Below are 21,327 nucleotides of genomic sequence, written 5' to 3' on the forward strand. Positions count from 1 at the left end.
GCTCTACCCCTGAGCTATAACCCCAATTCCGAAATGTGCACCTTTATTTATTCAGTAATATGTACAAAGTGGAAGCAACATGCAATCACCATCAAAGCAATGCATTTGCAGCCACCAAACCCTCCTTATAGGTATATGGGGTGCGAAGGATGTTCTTTATCTGCCTTGGTAAAATACAGTGAGGTTTCCATTGCAAGAATTCATACATTTCGTATCACATGGAGATCTTGGAACATGGAAAAAAAACTTTTGTCAAATGCACAAATTCTGCAAAACGTAACTGTTTCTCTACTGCATTTTGTTGATTTTGTGCTAAGAGCATAGTTAAACCCAATTGTTCATTGTTTTGTATATGAAATGATGATATATCCTATTGTTTCTTCCAGTGCATTGGGTTGAAAAACATTTTAACAGGATCTATTGAAGAGGGTATATGGTTATGAAACAGGGACTTCTTGAACTACACTCCTACGCTCTACCACTGACATAAACCCTTGAATGTTGAAAACTGACCTTTTTTAAAAAGGTGATAGAGTGGGTGACTGTATGGAACTTGTAGAACTAATGACATCAGTGCACTTCTGGTCAGCTGTACAAATTAATACATTTCATTAAGGGCATATTATTGGTTTCCACCACCATTTTATAACATTCATAAGATTTTCCAATGGACTATTTCAAACTGATCATATCACCAGTAGAACTTGGGTGAATGTAAAACACAGCTTGTATCATATGAAGAAATCCTAAACAGCTTAATGGTGTTTACCCTATGTTTCAGGAGATGATCAGGAGTATTTCAAATGTAGAAATGTGTTGCTCATTACATAAAATGCTAAAATTGTAAATGTTTTCTTCAATTTATTTAATGAAACATTTCTACAGGTACAACAGTTGAACAAGGGGGCCCCCGGATTAGAACTAAGGACCTCTTGATCTGCAGTCAAATGCTCTACCACTGAGCTATACCCCCATTTCTGAAATGTTTACCTTTATTTATTCAGTAATATGTACAAAGTGGAAGCAACATGCAATCACCATCAAATCAATGCATTTTCAGCCACCAAACCCTCCTTATAAGTATAAGGGGTACAAAAGATGTCCTTTATCTGCCTTGGTAAAATACAGTGAGGTTTTCATTGCAAGAATTCATACATTTCGTATCACATGTAGATCTTGGAACATGGAAAAAAAACTTTGTCAAATGCACAAATTCTGCAAAAAGTAACTGTTTCTCTACTGCATTTTTTTGATTTTGTGCTAAGAGCATAGTTAAACCCAATTGTTCATTGTTTTGTATATGAAATGATAATATATCTTATTGTTTCTTACAGTGCATTGGGTTGAAAAATATTTAACAGGATCTATTGAAGAGGGTATATGGTTATGGAACAGGGACGTCTTGAACTACACTCCTACGCTCTACCACTGACATAAACCCTTGAATGTTGAATACTGCCTTTTTTTAAAAAGGTGATAGAGTGGGTGACTCTATGGAACTTGTAGAACTAATGACATCAGTGCACTTCTGGTCAGCTGTACAAATTAATAGATTTCATTAAGGGCATATTATTGGTTTCCACCACAGTTTTATAACATTCATAAGAGCTTCCAATGGACTATTTCAAACTGATCATATCACCAGTAGAACTTGGGTGAATGTAAAACACAGCTTGTATCATATGAAGAAATCCTAAACAGCTTAATGGTGTTTACCCTATGTTTCAGGTGATGATCAGGAGTATTTCAAATGTAGAAATGTGCTGCTCATTACATAAAATGCTAAGATTGTAAATGTTTACTTCAATTTATTTAATTAAAAACACATTTCTACAGGTAAAACAGTTGGACAAGGGGGCACCCAGATTTGAACTAGGGACATTTTGATCTGCAGTGAAATGCTCTACCTCTGAGCTATACCCCCATTTCTGAAATGTTCACCTTTATTTATTCAGTAATATGTACAAAGTGGAAGCAACATGCAATCACCATCAAAGCAAAGCATTTTCAGCCACCAAACCCTCCTTATAAGTATATGGGGTGCGAAGGATGTCCTTTATCTGCCTTGGTAAAATACAGTGAGGTTTCCATTGCAAGAATTCATACATTTCGTATCACATGTAGATCTTGGAACATGGAAAAAAATCTTTTGTCAAATGCACAAATTCTGCAAAATGTAACTGCTTCTCTACTGCAGTTTGTTGATTTTGTGCTAAGAGCATAGTTAAACCCAATTGTTCATTCTTTTGTATATGAAATGATGATATATCTTATTGTTTCTTACAGTGCATTGGGTTGAAAAACATTTTAACAGGATCTATTGAAGAGGGTATATGGTTATGAAACAGGGACTTCTTGAACTGCATTCCTACGCTCTACCACTGAGTTAAACCCTTGAATGCTGAAAACTGCCCTTTTTTAAAAAGGTGATAGAGTGGGTGACTGTATGGAACTTGTAGAACTAATGACATCAGAGCACTTCTGGTCAGCTGTATAAATTAATACATTTCATTAAGGGCATATTATTGGTTTCCACCACAGTTTTATAACATTCATAAGAGCTTCCAATGGACTATTTCAAACTGATCATATCACCAGTAGAACTTGGGTGAATGTAAAACACAGCTTGTATCATATGAAGAAATCCTAAACAGCTTAATGGTGTTTACCTTATGTTTCAGGTGATGATCAGGAGTATTTCAAATGTTGAAATGTGTTGCTCATTACATAAAATGCTAAGATTGTAAATGTTTACTTCAATTTATTTAATTAAAAACATATTTCTACAGGTAAAATAGTTAGACAATGGGGCACCCACATTTGAACTAGGGACCTTTTGATCGGCAATGAAATGCTCTACCCCTGAGCTATACCCCCATTTCTGAAATGTTCACCTTTATTTATTCAGTAATATGTACAAAGTGGAAGCAACATGCAATCACCATCAAAGCAATGCATTTTCAGCCACCAAACCCTCCTTATAAGTATATGGGGTGCAAAGGATATCCTTTATCTGCCTTGGTAAAATACAGTGAGGTTTCCATTGCAAGAATTCATACATTTCGTAGAACATGTAGATCTTGGAACATGGAAAAAAAATCTTTTGTCAAATGCACATATTCTGCAAAATGTAACTGCTTCTCTACTGCAGTTTGTTGATTTTGTGCTAAGAGCATAGTTAAACCCAATTGTTCATTCTTTTGTATATGAAATGATGATATATCTTATTGTTTCTTACAGTGCATTGGGTTGAAAAACATTTGAACAGGATCTATTGAAGAGGGTATATGGTTATGAAACAGGGACTTCTTGAACTACACTCCTACGCTCTACCACTGACATAAACCCTTGAATGTTGAAAACTGCCCTTTTTAAAAAAGGTGATAGAGTGGATGACTCTATGGAACTTGTAGGACGAATGACATCAGTGCACTTCTGGTCAGCTGTAAAAATTAATAAATTTCATTAAAGGCATGTTATTGGTTTCCACCACAGTTTTATAACATTCATATGAGCTTCCAATGGACTATTTCAAACTGATCATATCACCAGTAGAACTTGGGTGAATGTAAAACACAGCTTGTATCATATGAAGAAATCCTAAACAGCTTAATGGTGTTTACCCTATGTTTCACGTGATGATCAGGAGTATTTCAAATATAGAAATGTGTTGCTTATTACATAAAATGCTAAGATTGTAAATGTTTACTTCAATTTATTTAATTAAAAACATATTTCTACAGGTAAAACAGTTGGACAAGGGGGCACCCAGATTTGAACTAGGGACCTCTTGATCTGCAGTCAAATGCTCTACCCCTGAGCTATAACCCCAATTCTGAAATGTTCACCTGTATTTATTCAGTAATATGTACAAAGTGGAAGCAACATGCAATCACCGTCAAAGCAATGCATTTGCAGCCACCAAACCCTCCTTATAAGTATAAGGGGTACAAAAGATGTCCTTTATCTGCCTTGGTAAAATACAGTGAGGTTTCCAGTGCAAGAATTCATACATTTCTTGTCACATGTAGATCTTGGAACATGGAAAAAAAACTTTTTGTCAAATGCACAAAATCTGCAAAACGTAACTGGTTCTGTACTGAAGTTTGTTGATTTTGTGCTAAGAGCATAGTTAAACCCAATTGTTCATTGTTTTGTATAAGAAATGATGATATATTTTATTGTTTCTTACAGTGCATTGGGTTGAAAAACATTTTAACAGGATCTATTGAAGAGGGTATATGGTTATGAAACAGGGACTTCTTGAACTGCACTCCTACCCTCTACCACTGACATAAACCCTTGAATGCTGAAAACCGCCCTTTTTTAAAAAAGTGATAGAGTGGGTGACTGTATGGAACTTGTAGAACTAATGACATCAGTGCACTTCTGGTCAGCTGTACAAATTAATACATTTCATTAAGGGCATATTATTGGTTTCCTCCACAGTTTTATAGCATTCATATGCGCTTCCAATGGACTATTTCAAACTGATAATATCACCAGTAGAACTTGGGTGAATGAAATACACAGCTTGTATCATATGAAGAAATCCGAAACAGCTTAATGGTGTTTACCCTATGTTTCCGGAGATGATCAGGAGTATTTCAAATGGAGAAATGTGTTGCTCATTACATAAAATTCTAAGATTGTAAATGTTTTCTTCAATTTATTTAATTAAGCAAATATTTCTACAGATAAAACAGTTGGACAAGGGGGCACCCAGATTTGAATTAGGGACCTCTTCATCTGCAGTCAAATGCTCTACCACTGAGCTATACCTGCAGTTCTAAAATGTTCACCTTTATTAATTCAGTAATATGTACAAAGTGCAAGCAACATGCAATCACCATTAAAGCAATGCATTTTCAGCCACCAAACCCTCCATATAAGTATATGGGGTGCGAAGGATGTCCTTTATCTGCCTTGGTAAAATACAGTGAGGTTTCCATTGCAAGAATTCATACATTTCGTATCACATGTAGATCTTGGAACATGGAAAAAAAAACTTTTGTCAAATGCACAAATTCTGCAAAATGTAACTGCTTCTCTACTGCAGTTTGTTGATTTTGTGCTAAGATCATAGTTAAACCCAATTGTTCATTGTTTTATATATGAAATGATGATATATCCTATTGTTTCTTACAGTGCATTGGGTTAACAAACATTTTAACAGGATCTATTGAAGAGGGTATATGGTTATGAAACAGGGACTTCTTGAACTACACTCCTACGCTCTACCACTGACATACACCCTTTAATGTTGAAAACTGCCCTTTTTTAAAAAAAAGTGATAGAGTGCGTGACTGTATGGAACTTGTAGAACTAATGACATCAGTGCACTTCTGGTCAGCTGTACAAATTAATACATTTCATTAAGGGCATATTATTGGTTTCCACCACAGTTTTATAACATTCATATGAGCTTCCAGTGGACTATTTCAAACTGATAATATCACCAGTAGAACTTGGGTAAATGTAATACACAGCTTGTATCATATGAAGAAATCTGAAACAGCTTAATGGTGTTTACCCTATGTTTCAGGAGATGATCAGGAGTATTTCAAATGTAGAAATGTGTTGCTCATTACATAAAATGCTAAGATTGTAAATGTTTTCTTCAATTTATTTAAAACAATATTTCTACAGGTACAACAGTTGGACCAGGGGGCACCCAGATTTGAATTAGCGACCCCTTTATCTGCAGTCAAATGCTCTACCACTGAGCTATACCCCCAATTTGATAATGATCACCTTTATTTATTCAGTAATATGTACAAAGTGGAAGCAACATGCAATCACTATCAAAGCAATGCATTTTCAGCCACCAAACCCTCCTTATAAGTATAAGGGGTGCGAAGGATGTCCTTTATCTGCCTTGGTAAAATACAGTGAGGTCTCCATTTCAAGAATTCATACATTTCGTATCACATGTAGATCTTGGAACATGGAAAAAAAACGTTTGTCAAATGCACAAATTCTGCAAAACGTAACTGCTTCTCTACTGCAGTTTGTTGATTTTGTGCTAAGAGCATAGTTAAACCCAATTGTTCATTGTTTTTATATGAAATGATGATATATCCTATTGTTTCTTACAGTGCATTGGGTTGAAAAACATTTTAACAGGATCTATTGAAGAGGGTAGATGGTTATGAAACAGGGACTTCTTGAACTGCATTCCTACGCTCTACCACTGAGTTAAACCCTTGAATGCTGAAAACTGCCCTTTTTTAAAAAGGTGATAGAGTGGTTGACTGTATGGAACTTGTAGAACTAATGACATCAGTGCAATTCTGGTCAGCTGTACAAATTAATACATTTCATTAAGGGCATATTATTGGTAACCACCACAGTTTTATAACATTCATATGAGCTTCCAATGGACTATTTCAAACTGATCGTATCACCAGTAGAACTTGGGTGAATGTAAAACACAGCTTGTATCATATGAAGAAATCCTAAACAGCTTAATGGTGTTTACCCTATGTTTCAGGTGATGATCAGGTGTATTTCAAATGTAGAAATGTGTTGCTCATTACATAAAATGCTAAGATTGTAAATGTTTACTTCAATGTATTTAATTAAAAACATATTTCTACCGGTAAAACAGTTGGACAAGGGGGCACCAAGATTTGAACTAGGGACCTTTTGATCTGCAGTGAAATGCTCTACCCCGGAGCTATACCCCATTTCTGAAATGTTCACCTTTATTTATTCAGTAATACGTACAAAGTGGAAGCAACATGCAATCACCATCAAAGCAAAGCATCTTCAGCCACCAAACCCTCCTTAGAAGTATATGGGGTGCGAAGGATGTCCTTTATGTGCCTTGGTAAAATACAGTGAGGTTTCCATTGCAAGAATTCATACAGTTCGTATCACATGTAGATCTTGGAACATGGAAAAAAAATCTTTTGTCAAATGCACAAATTCTGCAAAATGCAACTGCTTCTCTACTGCAGTTTGTTGATTTTGTGCTAAGAGCATAGTTAAACCCAATTGTTCATTCTTTTGTATATGAAATGATGATATATCTTATTGTTTCTTACAGTGCATTGGGTTGAAAAACATTTTAACAGGATCTATTGAAGAGGGTATATGGTTATTAAACGGGGACTTCTTGAACTGCATTCCTACGCTCTACCACTGAGTTAAACCCTTGAATGCTGAAAACTGCCCTTTTTTAAAAAGGTGATAGAGTGGGTGACTGTATGGAACTTGTAGAACTAATGACATCAGTGCACTTCTGGTCAACTGTACAAATTAATACATTTCATTAAGGGCATATTATTGGTTTCCACCACAGTTTTATAACATTCATATGAGCTTCCAATGGACTATTTCAAACTGATAATATCACCAGTAGAACTTGGGTGAATGTAAAACACAGCTTGTATCATACGAAGATATCCTAAACAGTTTCATGGTGTTTACCCCATGTTTCAGGAGATGATCAGGAGTATTTCAAATGTAGAAATGTGTTGCTCATTACATAAAATGCTAAGATTGTAAATGTTTACTTCAATTTATTTAATTAAAAACATATTTCTACAGGTAAAACAGTTGGACAAGGGGGCACCCAGATTTGAACTAGAGACCTTTTAATCTGCAGTGAAATGCTCTACCCCTGAGCTATACCCCCATTTCTGAAATGTTCACCTTTATTTATTCAGTAATATGTACAAAGTGGAAGCAACATGCAATCACCATCAAAGCAATGCATTTTCAGCCACCAAACCCTCCTTATAAGTATAAGGGGTACAAAAGATGTCCTTTATCTGCCTTCGTAAAATACAGTGAGGTTTCCAGTGCAAGAATTCATACATTTCGTGTCACATGTAGATCTTGGAACATGGAAAAAAAAAGCTTTTGTCAAATGCACAAATTCGGCAAAACGTAGCTGCTTCTGTACTGAAGTTTGTTGATTTTGTGCTAAGAGCATAGTTAAACCCAATTGTTCATTGTTTTGTATAAGAAATGATGATATATCTTATAGTTTCTTACAGTGCACTGGGTTGAAAAACATTTTAACAGGATCTATTGAAGAGGGTATATGGTTATGAAACAGGGACTTCTTGAACTGCACCCCTACCCTCTACCACTGACATAAACCCTTGAATGCTGAAAACTGCCCTTTTTTAAAAAAAAGTGATAGGGTGGGTGACTGTATGGAACTTGTAGAACTAATGACATCAGAGCACTTCTGGTCAGCTGTATAAATTAATACATTTCATTAAGGGCATATTATTGGTTTCCACCACAGTTTTATAACATTCATATGAGCTTCCAATGGACTATTTCAAACTGATAATATCACCAGTAGAACTTGGGTGAATGTAAAACACAGCTTATATCATATGAAGAAATCCTAAACAGTTTCATGGTGTTTACCCTATGTTTCCAGAGATGATCAGGAGTATTTCAAATGTAGAAATGTGTTGCTCATTACATACAATGCTGAGATTGTAAATGTTTTCTTCAATTTATTTAAAAACATATTTCTACAGGTAAAACAGTTGAACAAGGGGTCACCCAGATTTGAACTAGGGACCTCTAGATCTGGAGTAAAATGCTCTACCACTAAGCTATACCTCCAGTTCTGAAAAGTTCCCCTTTATTAATTCAGTAATATGTACAAAGTGCAAGCAACATGCAATCACCATCAAAGCAATGCATTTGCAGCCACCAAACCCTCCTTATAAGTATATGAGGTGCAAAAGATGTCCTTTATCTGCCTTGGTAAAATACAGTGAGGTTTCCATTGCAAGAATTCATACATTTCGTATCACTTGTAGATCTTGGAACATGGAAAAAAACTTTTGTCAAATGCACAAATTCTGCAAAACGTAACTGCTTCTCTACTGCAGTTTGTTGATTTTGGGCTAAGAGCATAGTTAAACCCAATGTTCATTGTTTTGTATATGAAATGATGATATATCCTATTGTTTCTTACAGTGCATTGGGTTGAAAAACATTTTAACAGGATCTATTGAAGAGGGTATATGGTATCAAACTGGGACTTCTTGAACTACACTCCTACGCTCTACCACTGACATAAACCTGTGAATGTTGAAAACTGCCCTTTTTAAAAAAGATGATAGAGTGGGTGACTCTATGGAACTTGTACAACTAATGACATCAGTGCACTTCTGGTCAGCTGTACAAATTAATACATTTCATTAAGGGCATATTATTGGTTTCCACCACAGTTTTATAACATTCATAAGAGCTTCCAATGGACTATTTCAAACTGATCACATCACCAGTAGAACTTGGGTGAATGTAAAACACAGCTTGTATCATATGAAGAAATCCTAAACAGCGTAATGGTGTTTACCCTATGTTCCAGGTGATGATCAGGAGTATTTAAAATGTAGAAATGTGTTGATCATTACATAAAATGCTAAGATTGTAAATGTTTACTTCAATTTATTTAATTAAAAACATATTTCTAGAGGTAAAACAGTTGGACAAGGGGGCACCCAGACATGAACTAGGAACCTTTTGATCTGCAGTGAAATGCTCTACCCATGAGCTGTACCCCCATTTCTGAAATGTTCACTTTTATTTATTCAGTAATATGTACAAAGTGGAAGCAACATGCAATCACCATCAAAGCAAAGCATTTTCAGCCACCAAACCCTCCTTATAGGTATATGGGGTGCGAAGGATGTTCTTTATCTGCCTTGGTAAAATACAGTGAGGTTTCCATTGCAAGAATTCATACATTTCGTATCACATGTAGATCTTGGAACATGGAAAAAAAATCTTTTGTCAAATGCACAAATTCTGCAAAATGTAACTGCTTCTCTACTGCAGTTTGTTGATTTTGTGCTAAGAGCATAGTTAAACCCAATTGTTCATTCTTTTGTATATGAAATGATGATATATCTTATTGTTTCTTACCATGCATTGGGTTGACAAACATTTTAACAGGATCTATTGAAGAGGGTATATGGTTATGAAACAGGGACTTCTTGAACTGCATTCCTACGCTCTACCACTGAGTTAAACCCTTAAATGCTGAAAACTGCCCTTGTTTAAAAAGGTGATAGAGTGGGTGACTGTATGGAACTTGTAGAACTAATGACATCAGTGCACTTCTGGTCAGCTGTACAAATTAATACAGTTCATTAAGGGCATGTTATTGGTTTCCACCACAGTTTTATAACATTCATATGAGCTTCCAATGGACTATTTCAAACTGATAATATCACCAGTAGAACTTGGGTGAATGTAAAACACAGCTTGTATCATATGAAGAAATCCTAAAAAGTTTCATGGTGTTTACCCTATGTTTCAGGAGGTGATCAGGAGTATTTGAAATGTAGAAATGTGTTGCTCATTACATAAAATGCTAAGATTGTAAATGTTTTCTTCAATTTATTTAATTAAAAATATTTCTACAGGTAAAACAGTTGGACAAGGGGGCACCCAGATTTGAACTAGGGACCTCTTGATCTGCAGTCAAATGCTCTACCACTGAGCTATACCCCCAGTTCTTAAATGTTCATCTTTATTAATTCAGTAATATGTACAAAGTGCAAGCAACATGCAATCACCATCAAAGCAATGCATTTTCAGCCACCAAACCCTCCTTATAAGTATATGGGGTGCGAAGGATGTCCTTTATCTGCCTTGGTAAAATACAGTAAGGTTTCCATTGCAAGAATTCATACATTTCGTATCACATGTAGATCTTGGAACATGGAAAAAAAATCTTTTGTCAAATGCACAAATTCTGAAAAATGTAACTGCTTCTCTACTGCAGTTTGTTGATTTTGTGCTAAGAGCATAGTTAAACCCAATTGTTCATTGTTTTGTATATGAAATGATTATATATCTTATTGTTTCTTACAGTGCATTGGGTTGAAAAACATTTAACAGGATCTATTGAAGAGGGTATATGGTTATGAAACAGGGACTTCTTGAACTACACTCCTACGCTCTACCACTGACATAAACCCTTGAATGTTGAAAACTGCCCTTTTTTAAAAAGGTGATAGAGTGGGTGACTCTATGGAACTTGTAGAACTAATGGCATCAGTGCACTTCTGGTCAGCTGTACAAATTAATACATTTCATTAAGGGCATATTATTGGTTTCCACCACAGTTTTATAACATTCATATGAGCTTCTAATGGACTATTTCAAACTGGTAATATCACCAGTAGAACTTGGGTGAATGTCAAACACAGCTTGTATCATATGAAGAAATCCTAAACAGTTTCATGGTGTTTACCCTATGTTTCAGGAGATGATCAGGAGTATTTCTAATGTAGAAATGTGTTGCTCATTACATAAAATGCTAAGATTGTAAATGTTTTCTTCAATTAAAAACATTTTTCTACAGGTAAAACAGTTGGACAAGGGGGCACCCAGATTTGAACTAGGGACCTTTAGATCTGCAGTGAAATGCTTTACCCCTGAGCTATACCCCCATTTCTGAAATGTTCTCTTTTATTTATTCAGTAATATGTACAAAGTGGAAGCAACATGCAATCACCATCAAAGCAATGCATTTTCAGCCACCAAACCCTCCTTATAAGTATAAGGGGTACAAAAGATGTCCTTTATCTGCCTTGGTAAAATGCAGTGAGGTTTCCATTGCAAGAATTTATACATTTTGTATCACATGTAGATCTTGGAACATGGAAAAAAAAACGTTTGTCAAATGCACAAATTCTGCAAAACGTAACTGCTTCTCTACTGCATTTTGTTGATTTTGTGCTAAGAGCATAGTTAAACCCAATTGTTCATTGTTTTTTATATGAAATGATGATATATCCTATTGTTTCTTACAGTGCATTGGGTTGAAAAACATTTTAACAGGATCTATTGAAGAGGGTATATGGTTATGAACCAGGGACTTCTTGAAAAGCGCTCCTACGCTCTACCACTGACATAAACCCTTGAATGCTGAAAACTGCCCTTTTTTAAAAAGGTGATAGAGTGGGTGACTGTATGGAACTTGTAGAACTAATGACATCAGTGCACTTCTGGTCAGCTGTACAAATTAATACATTTCATTAAGGGCATATTATTGGTTTCCACCACAGTTTTATAACATTCATATGAGCTTCCAATGGACTATTTCAAACTGATCATATCACCAGTAGAACTTGGGTGAATGTAAAACACAGCTTGTATCATATGAAGAAATCCTAAACAGTTTCATGGTGTTTACCCTATGTTTCAGGAGATAATCAGGAGTATTTCTAATGTAGAAATGTGTTGCTCATTACATAAAATGCTAAGATTGTAAATGTTTTCTTCAATTTATTTAATTAGAAAAATATTTCTACAGGTAAAACAGTTGAACAAGGGGGCACCCAGTTTTGAACTAGGGAAATCTTGATCTGCAGTCAAATGCTCTACCACTGAGCTATACCCCAGTTCTGAAAAGTTTGCCTTTATTAATTCAGTAATATGTACAAAGTACAAGCAACATGCAATCACCATCAAAGCAATGCATTTTCAGCCACAAAACCCTCCTTATAAGTGTATGGGGTGCGAAGGATGTCCTTTATCTGCCTTGGTAAAATACAGTGAGGTTTCCATAGCAAGACTTCATACATTTCTTATCACATGTAGATCTTGGAACATGGAAAAAAAACTTTTGTCAAATGCACAAATTCTGAAAAACGTAACTGCTTCTCTACTGCAGTTTGTTGATTTTGTGCTAAGAGCATAGTTAAACCCAATTGTTCATTGTTTTTTATATGAAATGATTATATATCCTATTGTTTCTTACAGTGCATTGGGTTGAAAAACATTTTAACAGGATCTATTGAAGTGGGTATATGGTTATGAAACAGGGACTTCTTGAACTGCACTCCTACCCTCTACCACTGACATAAACCCTTGAATGCTGAAAACTGCTCTTTTTTAAAAAGGTGATAGAGTGGGTGACTGTATGGAACTTGTAGAACTAATGACATCAGTGCACTTCTGGTCAGCTGTACAAATTAATACATTTCATTAAGGGCATATTATTGGTTTCCACCACAGTTTTATAACATTCATATGTGCTTCCAATGGACTATTTCAAACTGATAATATCACCAGTAGAACTTGGGTGAATGTAATACACAGCTTGTATCATACGAAGAAATCTGAAACAGCTTAATGGTGTTTACCCTAAGTTTCCAGAGATGATCAGGAGTATTTCAAATGTAGAAATGTGTTGCTCATTACATAAAATGCTAAGATTGTAAATGTTTTCTTCAATTTATTTAATTAAAAAAATATTTCTACAGGTAAAACAGTTGGACAACGGGGCACCCAGATTTGAACTAGGGACCTCTTGATCTGCAGTCAAATGCTCTACCACTGAGCTATACCCCCAGTTCTAAAATGTTCACCTTTATTCATTCAGTAATATGTACAAAGTGCAAGCAACATGCAATCACCATCAAAGCAATGCATTTTCAGCCACCAAACCCTCCTTATAAGTATATGGGGTGCGAAGGATGTCCTTTATCTGCCTTGGTAAAATACAGTGAGGTTTCCATTGCAAGAATTCATACATTTCGTATCACATGTAGATCTTGGAACATGGAAAAAAAACTTTTGTCAAATGCACAAATTCTGCAAAACGTAACTGCTTCTCTACTGCAGTTTGTTGATTTTGTGCTAAGAGCATAGTTAAACCCAATTATTCATTGTTTTTTATATGAAATGATGATATATCCTATTGTTTCTTACAGTGCATTGGGTTGAAAAACATTTTAACAGGATCTATTGAAGAGGGTATATGGTTATGAAACAGGGACTTCTTGAAGTGCACTCCTACCCTCTACCACTGACATAAACCCTTGAATGCTGAAAACTGCTCTTTTTTAAAAAGGTGATAGAGTGGGTGACCGTATGGAACTTGTAGAACTAATGACATCAGTGCACTTCTGGTCAGCTCTACAAACTAATACATTTCATTAAGGGCATATTATTGGTTTCCACCACAGTTTTATAACATTCAAATGATCTTCCAATGGACTTTTTCAAACTGATAATATCACAAGTAGAACTTGGGTGAATGTAAAACACAGCTTGTATCATATGAAGAAATCCTAAACAGTTTCATGGTGTTTACCCTATGTTTCAGGAGATGATCAGGAGTATTTCAAATGTAGAAATGTGTTGCTCATTACATAAAATGCTAAGATTGTAAATGTTTTCTTCAATTTATTTAATTAAGAAAATATTTCTACAGGTAAAACAGTTGGACAAGGGGGTACCCAGATTTGAACTAGGGACCTCTTGATCTGCAGTCAAATGCTCTACCCCTGAGCTATAACCCCAATTCCGAAATGTGCACCTTTATTTATTCAGTAATATGTACAAAGTGGAAGCAACATGCAATCACCATCAAAGCAATGCATTTGCAGCCACCAAACCCTCCTTATAAGTATAAGGGGTACAAAATATGTACTTTATCTGCCTTGGTAAAATACAGTGAGGTTTCCAGTGCAAGAATTCATACATTTCGTATCACATGTAGATATTGGAACATGGGAAAAAAACGTTTGTCAAATGCACAAATTCTGCAAAACGTAACTGCTTCTCTATTGTAGTTTGTTGATTTTGTGCTAAGAGCATAGTTAAACCCAATTTTTCATTGTTTTTTATATGAAATGATATTATATCCTATTGTTTCTTACAGTGCATTGGGTTGAAAAACATTTTAACAGGATCTATTGAAGAGGGTATATGGTTATTAAACAGGGACTTCTTGAAGTGCACTCCTACCCTCTACCACTGACATAAACCCTTGAATGCTGAAAACTGCTCTTTTTTAAAAAGGTGATAGAGTGGGTGACTATATGGAACTTGTAGAACTAATGACATCAGTTCACTTCTGGTCAGCTGTACAAATTAATACATTTCATTAAAGGCATATTATTGGTTTCCACCACAGTTTTATAACATTCATATGTGCTTCCAATGGACTATTTCAAACTGATAATATCACCAGTAGAACTTGGGTGAATGTAATACACAGCGTGTATCATACGAAGAAATCTGAAACAGCTTAATGGTGTTTACCCTATGTTTCCAGAGATGATCAGGAGTATTTCAAATGTAGAAATGTGTTGCTCATTACATACAATGCTAAGATTGTAAATGTTTTCTTCAATTTACTTAATTAAAAAAATATTTCTACAGGTAAAACAGTTGGACAAGGGGGCACCCAGATTTGAACTAGGGACCTCTTGATCTGCAGTCAAATGCTCTACCACTGAGCTATACCCCCAGTTCTAAAATGCTCACCTTTATTCATTCAGTAATATGTACAAAGTGCAAGCAACATGCAATCACCATCAAAGCAATGCATTTTCAGCCACCAAACCCTCCTTATAAGTATATGGGGTGCGAAGGATGTCCTTTATCTGCCTTGGTAAAATACAGTGAGGTTTCCATTGCAAGAATTCATACATTTCGTATCACATGTAGATCTTGGAACATGGAAAAAAAATCTTTTGTCAAATGCACAAATTCTGCAAAACATAACTGCTTCTCTACTGCAGTTTGTTGATTTTGTGCTAAGAGCATAGTTAAACCCAATTATTCATTGTGTTTTATATGAAATGATGATATATCCTATTGTTTCTTACAGTGCATTGGGTTGAAAAACATTTTAACAGGATCTATTGAAGAGGGTATATGGTTATGAAACAGGGACTTTTTGAAGTGCACTCCTAACCTCTACCACTGACATAAACCCTTGAATGCTGAAAACTGCTCTTTTTTAAAAAGGTGATAGAGTGGGTGACCGTATGGAACTTGTAGAACTAATGACATCAGTGCACTTCTGGTCAGCTGTACAAATTAATACATTTCAATAAAGGGCATATTATTGGTTTCCTCCACAGTTTTATAGCATTCATATGCGCTTCCAATGGACTATTTCAAACTGATAATATCACCAGTAGAACTTGGGTGAATGAAATACACAGCTTGTATCATATGAAGAAATCCGAAACAGCTTAATGGTGTTTACCCTATGTTTCCGGAGATGATCAGGAGTATTTCAAATGTAGAAATGTGTTGCTCATTACATAAAATGCTAAGATTGTAAATGTTTTCTTCAATTTATTTAATTAAAAAAATATTTCTACAGGTAAAACAGTTGGACAAGGGGGTACCCAGATTTGAACTAGGGACCTCTTGATATGCAGTCAAATGCTCTACCACTGAGCTATACCCCCAGTTCCGAAACGTTCACCTTTATTTATTCAGTAATATGTACAAAGTGGAAGCAACATGCAATCACCATCAAAACAATGCATTTTCAGCCACCAAACCCTCCTTATAAGCATAAGGGGTACAAAAGATGTCCTTTATCTGCCTTTGTAAAATACAGTGAGCTTTCCAGTGCAAGAATTCATACATTTCGTATCACATGTAGATCTTGGAACATGGAAAAAAAAACTTTTGTCAAATGCACAAATTCTGCAAAACGTAACTGCTTCTCTACTGCAATTTGTTGATTTTGTGCTAAGAGCATAGTTAAACCCAATTGTTCATTGTTTTGTATATGAAATGATGAGATATCTTATTGTTTCTTACAGTGCATTGGGTTGAAAAACATTTTAACAGGATCTATTGAAGAGGGTATATGGTTATGAAACAGGGACTTCTTGAACTGCACTCCTACCCTCTACCACTGACATAAACCCTTGAATGCTGAAAACTGCCCTTTTTTAAAAAGGTGATAGAGTGGGTGACTGTATGGAACTTGTAGAACTAATGACATCAGTGCACTTCTGGTCAGCTGTACAAATTAATACATTTCATTAAGGGCATATTATTGGTTTCCACCACAGTTTTATAACATTCATAAGAGCTTCCAATGGACTATTTCAAACTGATCATATCACCAGTAGAACTTGGGTGAATGTAAAACACAGCTTGTATCATATGAAGAAATCCTAAACAGCGTAATGGTGTTTACCCTATGTTCCAGGTGATGATCAGGAGTATTTCAAATGTAGAAATGTGTTGCTCATTACATAAAATGCTAAGATTGTAAATGTTTACTTCAATTTATTTAATTAAAAACATATTTCTAGAGGTAAAACAGTTGGACAAGGGGGCACCCAGATATGAACTAGGAACCTTTTGATCTGCAGTGAAATGCTCTACCCATGAGCTGTACCCCCATTTCTGAAATGTTCACTTTTATTTATTCAGTAATATGTACAAAGTGGAAGCAACATGCAATCACCATCAAAGCAAAGCATTTTCAGCCACCAAACCCTCCTTATAGGTATATGGGGTGCGAAGGATGTTCTTTATCTGCCTTGGTAAAATACAGTGAGGTTTCCATTGCAAGAATTCATACATTTCGTATCACATGGAGATCTTGGAACATGGAAAAAAAATCTTTTGTCAAATGCACAAATTCTGCAAAATGTAACTGCTTCTCTACTGCAGTTTGTTGATTTTGTGCTAAGAGCATAGTTAAACCCAATTGTTCATTCTTTTGTATATGAAATGATGATATATCTTATTGTTTCTTACCATGCATTGGGTTGACAAACATTTTAACAGGATCTATTGAAGAGGGTATATGGTTATGAAACAGGGACTTCTTGAACTGCATTCCTACGCTCTACCACTGAGTTAAACCCTTAAATGCTGAAAACTGCCCTTGTTTAAAAAGGTGATAGAGTGGGTGACTGTATGGAACTTGTAGAACTAATGACATCAGTGCACGTCTGGTCAGCTGTACAAATTAATACAGTTCATTAAGGGCATGTTATTGGTTTCCACCACAGTTTTATAACATTCATATGAGCTTCCAATGGACTATTTCAAACTGATAATATCACCAGTAGAACTTGGGTGAATGTAAAACACAGCTTGTATCATATGAAGAAATCCTAAAAAGTTTCATGGTGTTTACCCTATGTTTCAGGAGGTGATCAGGAGTATTTGAAATGTAGAAATGTGTTGCTCATTACATAAAATGCTAAGATTGTAAATGTTTTCTTCAATTTATTTAATTAAAAATATTTCTACAGGTAAAACAGTTGGACAAGGGGGCACCCAGATTTGAACTAGGGACCTCTTGATCTGCAGTCAAATGCTCTACCACTGAGCTATACCCCCAGTTCTTAAATGTTCATCTTTATTAATTCAGTAATATGTACAAAGTGCAAGCAACATGCAATCACCATCAAAGCAATGCATTTTCAGCCACCAAACCCTCCTTATAAGTATATGGGGTGCGAAGGATGTCCTTTATCTGCCTTGGTAAAATACAGTGAGGTTTCCATTGCAAGAATTCATACATTTCGTATCACATGTAGATCTTGGAACATGGAAAAAAAACTTTTGTCAAATGCACAAATTCTGCAAAACGTAACTGTTTCTCTACTGCATTTTGTTGATTTTGTGCTAAGAGCATAGTTAAACCCAATTGTTCATTGTTTTGTATATGAAATGATGATATATCCTATTGTTTCTTCCAGTGCATTGGGTTGAAAAACATTTTAACAGGATCTATTGAAGAGGGTATATGGTTATGAAACAGGGACTTCTTGAACTACACTCCTACGCTCTACCACTGACATAAACCCTTGAATGTTGAAAACTGACCTTTTTTAAAAAGGTGATAGAGTGGGTGACTGTATGGAACTTGTAGAACTAATGACATCAGTGCACTTCTGGTCAGCTGTACAAATTAATACATTTCATTAAGGGCATATTATTGGTTTCCACCACCATTTTATAACATTCATAAGATTTTCCAATGGACTATTTCAAACTGATCATATCACCAGTAGAACTTGGGTGAATGTAAAACACAGCTTGTATCATATGAAGAAATCCTAAACAGCTTAATGGTGTTTACCCTATGTTTCAGGAGATGATCAGGTGTATTTCAAATGTAGAAATGTGTTGCTCATTACATAAAATGCTAAAATTGTAAATGTTTTCTTCAATTTATTTAATGAAACATTTCTACAGGTACAACAGTTGAACAAGGGGGCCCCCGGATTAGAACTAAGGACCTCTTGATCTGCAGTCAAATGCTCTACCACTGAGCTATACCCCCATTTCTGAAATGTTTACCTTTATTTATTCAGTAATATGTACAAAGTGGAAGCAACATGCAATCACCATCAAATCAATGCATTTTCAGCCACCAAACCCTCCTTATAAGTATAAGGGGTACAAAAGATGTCCTTTATCTGCCTTGGTAAAATACAGTGAGGTTTTCATTGCAAGAATTCATACATTTCGTATCACATGTAGATCTTGGAACATGGAAAAAAAACTTTGTCAAATGCACAAATTCTGCAAAAAGTAACTGTTTCTCTACTGCATTTTTTTGATTTTGTGCTAAGAGCATAGTTAAACCCAATTGTTCATTGTTTTGTATATGAAATGATAATATATCTTATTGTTTCTTACAGTGCATTGGGTTGAAAAATATTTAACAGGATCTATTGAAGAGGGTATATGGTTATGGAACAGGGACGTCTTGAACTACACTCCTACGCTCTACCACTGACATAAACCCTTGAATGTTGAATACTGCCTTTTTTTAAAAAGGTGATAGAGTGGGTGACTCTATGGAACTTGTAGAACTAATGACATCAGTGCACTTCTGGTCAGCTGTACAAATTAATAGATTTCATTAAGGGCATATTATTGGTTTCCACCACAGTTTTATAACATTCATAAGAGCTTCCAATGGACTATTTCAAACTGTTCATATCACCAGTAGAACTTGGGTGAATGTAAAACACAGCTTGTATCATATGAAGAAATCCTAAACAGCTTAATGGTGTTTACCCTATGTTTCAGGTGATGATCAGGAGTATTTCAAATGTAGAAATGTGCTGCTCATTACATAAAATGCTAAGATTGTAAATGTTTACTTCAATTTATTTAATTAAAAACACATTTCTACAGGTAAAACAGTTGGACAAGGGGGCACCCAGATTTGAACTAGGGACATTTTGATCTGCAGTGAAATGCTCTACCTCTGAGCTATACCCCCATTTCTGAAATGTTCACCTTTATTTATTCAGTAATATGTACAAAGTGGAAGCAACATGCAATCACCATCAAAGCAAAGCATTTTCAGCCACCAAACCCTCCTTATAAGTATATGGGGTGCGAAGGATGTCCTTTATCTGCCTTGGTAAAATACAGTGAGGTTTCCATTGCAAGAATTCATACATTTCGTATCACATGTAGATCTTGGAACATGGAAAAAAATCTTTTGTCAAATGCACAAATTCTGCAAAATGTAACTGCTTCTCTACTGCAGTTTGTTGATTTTGTGCTAAGAGCATAGTTAAACCCAATTGTTCATTCTTTTGTATATGAAATGATGATATATCTTATTGTTTCTTACAGTGCATTGGGTTGAAAAACATTTTAACAGGATCTATTGAAGAGGGTATATGGTTATGAAACAGGGACTTCTTGAACTGCATTCCTACGCTCTACCACTGAGTTAAACCCTTGAATGCTGAAAACTGCCCTTTTTTAAAAAGGTGATAGAGTGGGTGACTGTATGGAACTTGTAGAACTAATGACATCAGAGCACTTCTGGTCAGCTGTATAAATTAATACATTTCATTAAGGGCATATTATTGGTTTCCACCACAGTTTTATAACATTCATAAGAGCTTCCAATGGACTATTTCAAACTGATCATATCACCAGTAGAACTTGGGTGAATGTAAAACACAGCTTGTATCATATGAAGAAATCCTAAACAGCTTAATGGTGTTTACCTTATGTTTCAGGTGATGATCAGGAGTATTTCAAATGTTGAAATGTGTTGCTCATTACATAAAATGCTAAGATTGTAAATGTTTACTTCAATTTATTTAATTAAAAACATATTTCTACAGGTAAAATAGTTAGACAATGGGGCACCCACATTTGAACTAGGGACCTTTTGATCGGCAATGAAATGCTCTACCCCTGAGCTATACCCCCATTTCTGAAATGTTCACCTTTATTTATTCAGTAATATGTACAAAGTGGAAGCAACATGCAATCACCATCAAAGCAATGCATTTTCAGCCACCAAACCCTCCTTATAAGTATATGGGGTGCAAAGGATATCCTTTATCTGCCTTGGTAAAATACAGTGAGGTTTCCATTGCAAGAATTCATACATTTCGTAGAACATGTAGATCTTGGAACATGGAAAAAAAATCTTTTGTCAAATGCACATATTCTGCAAAATGTAACTGCTTCTCTACTGCAGTTTGTTGATTTTGTGCTAAGAGCATAGTTAAACCCAATTGTTCATTCTTTTGTATATGAAATGATGATATATCTTATTGTTTCTTA

At 35.4% G+C, this 21,327-nt stretch overlaps 5 non-coding genes across 5 annotated transcripts; all 5 read right to left on the reverse strand.

Moving 5' to 3' along the window:
- Positions 1 to 10,425: 10,425 nt before the first annotated feature.
- Positions 10,426 to 10,497, reverse strand: TRNAC-GCA (transfer RNA cysteine (anticodon GCA)). Its single transcript has one exon. It is a non-coding gene; the product is annotated as a tRNA-Cys (tRNA).
- A 2,772-nt stretch (positions 10,498 to 13,269) lies between these two features.
- TRNAC-GCA (transfer RNA cysteine (anticodon GCA)) lies at positions 13,270 to 13,347 on the reverse strand. Its single transcript has one exon. It is a non-coding gene; the product is annotated as a tRNA-Cys (tRNA).
- A 1,834-nt stretch (positions 13,348 to 15,181) lies between these two features.
- TRNAC-GCA (transfer RNA cysteine (anticodon GCA)) lies at positions 15,182 to 15,253 on the reverse strand. Its single transcript has one exon. It is a non-coding gene; the product is annotated as a tRNA-Cys (tRNA).
- An 883-nt stretch (positions 15,254 to 16,136) lies between these two features.
- Positions 16,137 to 16,208, reverse strand: TRNAC-GCA (transfer RNA cysteine (anticodon GCA)). The gene has a single exon. It is a non-coding gene; the product is annotated as a tRNA-Cys (tRNA).
- Positions 16,209 to 18,042: 1,834 nt separating this feature from the next.
- Positions 18,043 to 18,114, reverse strand: TRNAC-GCA (transfer RNA cysteine (anticodon GCA)). Its single transcript has one exon. It is a non-coding gene; the product is annotated as a tRNA-Cys (tRNA).
- Between the last annotated feature and the right edge of the window lie 3,213 nt (positions 18,115 to 21,327).

This window comes from Ambystoma mexicanum, unplaced genomic scaffold (genome assembly GCF_040938575.1).
Source record: "Ambystoma mexicanum isolate Mex_15411 unplaced genomic scaffold, UKY_AmexF1_1 Mex_scaf84, whole genome shotgun sequence".
Taxonomy (NCBI): Eukaryota; Metazoa; Chordata; class Amphibia; order Caudata; family Ambystomatidae; genus Ambystoma; species Ambystoma mexicanum.